This window comes from Balaenoptera musculus, chromosome 11, assembly GCF_009873245.2.
Source record: "Balaenoptera musculus isolate JJ_BM4_2016_0621 chromosome 11, mBalMus1.pri.v3, whole genome shotgun sequence".
NCBI classification, from domain to species: domain Eukaryota; kingdom Metazoa; phylum Chordata; class Mammalia; order Artiodactyla; family Balaenopteridae; genus Balaenoptera; species Balaenoptera musculus.
The window spans coordinates 64,409,407-64,415,406 of NC_045795.1; positions in this window are offsets into that span (position 1 = coordinate 64,409,407).

Consider the following 6,000-nt stretch of genomic DNA (forward strand, 5'->3'; position numbering starts at 1 on the left):
GGGTGTGTAAAGTCACGGAGGCAAAAAGACAAGACAGGAGGAGGAGGAGGCCTTTGTAAGGAAATTCAGCCAGTTTACTGATAAGCAGGCACACGTGGATGGGAAACAGGGCAAGGAAAAGAGATTTTAAGGAAAAGAGAGGGATGTGCAGCAGCTGGCACTGCAGTGATGCATTAAGTAGACCTGATGACATTAACGTATGAGACAAGAAGTGAGAACAGGCGCATTAAACTGAAACTCCATAATTTCTAAGCATAGGAAAAGCTGGAAATGGGAACAGAGCAAAGTGAGTACAGAGCCTAGGACAACCTAAGGAAAGAAAGCAATGGATGGTAAGGATGCGGGCGGAGAGAGGGGCAGGCTCAGGAGAAGGACAGAGGAGGGGGGACAGGACAGGAGCTGAGCAATAAGGAATCAATGTCAAGCAAAGACAATATAGCGACCCCTCCACCTTTGCTGTTGGCTGGTGCTGCTCAGGCAGTTGACATGCATTGGGTGATTTTGGCCTCCAGAGGCCGGTCTTTGGGAGGAGAGGCAAAAGCCCCCACCACGGTCAGGCATGTGGGTGGAGGCAGAGCTGGTTGAACCTGGGGATTCTGAGGACAGCAACATTGACCAAATTGCTATATAACCCCTCAGAGTCTACGACAATTAGAATAAATAGAGGTCAGAGAGCAAAGGTGGAATGATTTACAAAGTTTCAAGAGTAGGATGGCTTTAGAAAACAGGAAAAGAAATACAAAGAATGCAATGGTCTTAGTAGGAAAAGAGAAGAATGGTTAAGAAAAGGTAGTATGAGAGAATAAAAATTGACATGGGTTAAACAAAGAGAACAATGAGAAAAATAGAAAGTAAGATAATACGTGAGAAAGATGACAAAGAATACTCAAATGGAAGGAGAATGAAGAGAACATTTTTAAAGGTTTTGAAAGAGAAATGAGAGAAGGGGCTTCCCCAGAAGTGTATCCCCCCAGATCTCCAGCTCAGGCCTGAGAAGAGAGACTTGGCTGGCTGGTGTCCCTGAAGCTGAGAATGCTATGGAGAGTGATCACATGGTCCAGGGGACAGGAGGGCGACCTCATCCCACAGTGGGATGTGATTATCATGTCACCCAAAGTGGATTTTACCAGATCATGGTAAGGTCTCTAACATTGCGTCAAATTAGCCTATGGTGAATTAGCCTGCCAAAAAGTCTATTGTGAAATATAGAAGCTAATTACATTTTGGGGACACCACCTCTTCCAGATGTGCATGTTGTGTGAATGAAAACTCTGTGATATAAACTCAGGATGTAAGTCTATTCTGTTGAAGTAATACGTTACAAGTCAACTTGATGAAATACAATATAAAATTTTTAAAAATGATTAGCTTGGGCTTCCCTGGTGGCGCAGTGGTTGAGAATCTGCCTGCCAATGCAGGGGACACGGGTTCGATCCCTGGTCTGGGAGGATCCCACATGCCACGGAGCAGATGGGCCCGTGAGCCACAATTACTGAGCCTGCGCGTCTGGAGCCTGTGCTCCGCAACAAGAGAGGCCGTGATAGTGAGAGGCCCGCGCACCGCGATGAGGAGTGGCCCCCGCTTGCCACAACTAGAGAGAAAGCCCTTGCAAAGAAACGAAGACCCAACACAGCCATAAATAAATAAATTAAATTTTAAAAAAATGATTAGCTAACTTCTGCAAATATATGAACTATTTAAAGGAAAATGAAATAGATTCTAGAATGGCATTTAAATATCTACCACAATTATTTAAGGGAATATTCATTTATGGTATACATATAGGTATAACTGAATCACTTTGCTGTACAGCAGAAATTAACACAACATTGTAAATCAACTATACTTCAGTAAGAAAATTGCACAAGGAGAATATTCGTGTATGTGGATAATGACAGAAAAATGTAAACAAGATAATAATATTGGGAGTGGGCAATCCATAAGTTTGTCGACATTTTGTTTGTTTGTTTGTTTTTTTATACTGCAGGTTCTTAATAGGCATCAATTTTATACACATCAGTGTATACATGTCAATCCCGATCGCCCAATTCAGCACACCACGATCCCCACCCCACCGCAGTTTTCCCCCCTTGGTGTCCATATGTCCTTTCTCTACATCTGTGTCTCAACTTCTGCCCTGCAAACCGGCTCATCTGTACCATTTTTCTAGGTTCTACATACATGCATTAATATACGATATTTGTTTTTCTCTTTCTGACTTACTTCACTCTGTATGACAGTCTCTAGATCCATCCACTTCTCAACAAATGACTCAATTTCGTTCCTTTTTATGGCTGAGTAATATTCCATTGTATATATGTACCACAACTTCTTTATCCATTCGTCTGTTGATGGGCATTTAGGTTGCTTCCATGACCTGGCTATTGTAAATAGTGCTGCAATGAACATTCGGGTGCATGTGTCTTTTTGAATTACGGTTTTCTCTGGGTATATGCCCAGTAGTGGGATTGCTGGGTCATATGGTAATTCTATTTTTAGTTTTTTAAGGAACCTCCATATTGTTCTCCATAGTGGCTGTATCAATTTACATTCCCACCAACAGTGCAAGAGGGTTCCCTTTTCTCCACACCCTCTCCAGCATTTGTTGTTTGTAGATTTTCTGATGATGCCCATTCTAACAGGAGTGAGGTGATACCTCATTGTAGTTTTGATTTGCATTTCTCTAATAATTAGTGATGTTGAGCATCTTTTCATGTGCTTCATGGCCGTCTGTATGTCTTCTTTGGAGAAATGTCTATTTAGGTCTTCTGCCCATTTTTGGATTGCGGTGTTTGTTTCTTTAATATTGAGCTGAATGAGCTGTTTATATATTTTGGAGATTAATCCTTTGTCCGTTGATTCGTTTGCAAATATTTTCTCCCATTCTGAGGGTTGTCTTTTCGTCTTGTTTATGGTTTCCTTTGCTGTGCAAAAGCTTTGAAGTTTTGTTAGGTCCCATTTGTTTATTTTTGTTTTTATTTCCATTACTCTAGGACGTGGATCAAAAAAGATCTTGCTGTGATTTATGTCAAAGAGTGTTCTTCCTATGTTTTCCTCTAAGAGTCTTATAGTGTCCAGTCTTATATTTAGGTCTCTAATCCATTTTGAGTTTATTTTTGTGTATGGTGTTAGGGAGTATTCTAATTTCATTCTTTTACGTGTAGCTGTCCAGTTTTCCCAGCACCACTTATTGAAGAGACTGTCTTTTCTCCATTGTATATCTTTGCCTCCTTTGTCATAGATTAGTTGACCATAGGTGCGTGGGTTAATCTCTGGGCTTTCTATCTTGTTCCATTGATCTATGTTTCTGTTTTTGTGCCAGTACCATATTGTCTTGATTACTGTAGCTTTGTAGTATAGTCTGAAGTCAGGGAGTCTGATTCCTCCAGCTCCATTTTTTTGCCTCAAGACTGCTTTGGCTATTCGGGGTCTTTTGTGTCTCCATACAAATTTTAAGATGATTTGTTCTAGCTCCGTAAAAAATGCCATTGGTAATTTGATAGGGATTGCATTGAATCTGTAGATTGCTTTGGGTAGTATACTCATTTTCACAATGTTGATTCTTCCAATCCAAGAACATGGTATATCTCTCCATCTGTTGGTATCATCTTTAATTTCTTTCATCAGTGTCTTATAGTTTTCTGCATACAGGTCTTTTGTCTCCCTAGGTAGGTTTATTCCTAGGTATTTTATTCTTTTTGTTGCAATGGTAAATGGGAGTGTTTCCATAATTTCTCTTTCAGATTTTTCATCATTAGTGTATAGGAATGCAAGAGATTTCTGTGCATTAATTTTGTATCCTGCAACTTTACCATATTCATTAATTAGCTCTAGCAGTTTTCTGGTGGCAGTTTTAGGATTCTCTATGTATAGTATCATGTCATCCGCAAACAGTGACAGTTTTACTTCTTCTTTTCCAATTTGTATTCCTTTTATTTCTTTTTCTTCTCTGATTGCTGTGGCTAAAACTTCCAAAACTATGTTGAATAATAGTGGTGAGAGTGGACATCCTTGTCTCGTTCCTGATCTTAGAGGAAATGCTTTCAGTTTTTCACCATTGAGAATGATGTTTGCTGTGGGTTTGTCCTATATGGCCTTTATTATGTTGAGGTAGGTTCCCTCTATGCCCACTTTCTGGAGAGTTTTTATCATAAATGGGTGTTGAATTTTGTCAAAAGCTTTTTCTGCATCTATTGAGATGATCATATGGTTTTTATTCTTCAATTTGTTAATATGGTGTATCACATTGATTGATTTGCGTATATTGAAGAATCCTTGCATCCCTGGGATAAATCCCACTTGATCGTGGTGTATGATCCTTTTAATGTGCTGTTGGATTCTGTCTGCTAGTATTTTGTTGAGGATTTTTGCATCTATATTCAACAGTGATATTGGTCTGTAATTTTCTTTTTTTGTAGTGTCTTTGTCTGGTTTTGGTATCAGGGTGATGGTGGCCTCATAGAATGAGTTTGGGAGTGTTCCTTCCTCTGCAATTGTTTGGAAGAGTTTGAGAAGGATAGGTGTTAGCTCTTCTCTAAATGTTTGATAGAATTCACCTGTGAAGCCATCTGGTCCTGGACTTTTGTTTGTTGGAAGATTTTTAATCACAGTTTCAATTTCATTACTTGTGATTGGTCTGTTCATATTTTCTGTTTCTTCCTGGTTCAGTCTTGGAAGGTTATACCTTTCTAAAAATTTGTCCATTTCTTCCAGGCTGTCCATTTTATTGGCATAAAGTTGCTTGTAGTAGTCTCTTAGGATGCTTTGTATTTCTGCAGTGTCTGTTGTAACTTCTCCTTTTTCATTTCTGATTTTATTGATTTGAGTCCTCTCCCTCTTTTTCTTGATGAGTCTGGCTAATGGCTTATCAATTTTGTTTATCTTCTCAAAGAACCAACTTTTAGTTTTATTGATCTTTGCTGTTGTTTTCTTTGTTTCTATTTCATTTATTTCTGCTCTGATCTTTATGATTTCTTTCCTTCTGCTAACTTTGGGTTTTGTTTGTTCTTCTTTCTCTAGTTTCTTTAGGTGTAAGGTTAGATTGTTTACTTGAGATTTTTCTTGTTTCTTTAGGTAGGCTTGTATAGCTATAAACTTCCCTCTTAGAACTGCTTTCGCTGCATCCCATAGGTTTTGGGTCGTCGTGTTTTCATTGTCATTTGTCTGTAGGTATTTTTTTATTTCCTCTTCGATTTCTTCAGTGATCTCTTGGTTATTTAGTAACGTATTGTTTAGCCTCCATGTGTTCGTCTTTTTTACGTTTTTTTCCCTGTAATTCATTTCTAATCTCATAGCATTGTGGTCAGAAAAGATGCTTGATATGATTTCAATTTTCTTAAATTTACTGAGGCTTGATTTGTGACCCAAGATGTGATCTATCCTGGAGAATGTTCCGTGCGCACTTGAGAAGAACGTGTAATCTGCTGTTTTTGGATGGAATGTCCTATATATATCAATTAAATCTATCTGGTCTATTGTGTCATTTAAAGCTTCTGTTTCCTTATTTATTTTCATTTTGGATGATCTGTCCATTGGTGTAAGTGAGGTGTTAAAGCCCCCCACTATGATTGTGTTACTGTCAATTTCCTCTTTTATAGCTGTTAGCAGTTGCCTTATGTATTGAGGTGCTCCTATGTTGGGTGCATATATATTTATAATTGTTATATCTTCTTCTTGGATTGATCCCTTGATCATTATGTAGTGTCCTTCCTTGTCTCTTGTAACATTCTTTATTTGAAAGTCTATTTTATCTGATATGAGTATAGCTACTCCAGCTTTCTTTTGATTTCCATTTGCATGGAATATCTTTTTCCATCCCCTCACTTTCAGTCTGTATGTGTCCCTAGGTCTAAAGTGGGTCTCTTGTAGACAGCATATATACGGGTCTTGTTTTTGTATCCATTCAGCCAGTCTATGTCTTTTGGTTGGGGCATTTAATCCATTCACGTTTAAGGTAATTATCGATATGTATGTTCCTATGACCATTTTCTTGATTGTTTT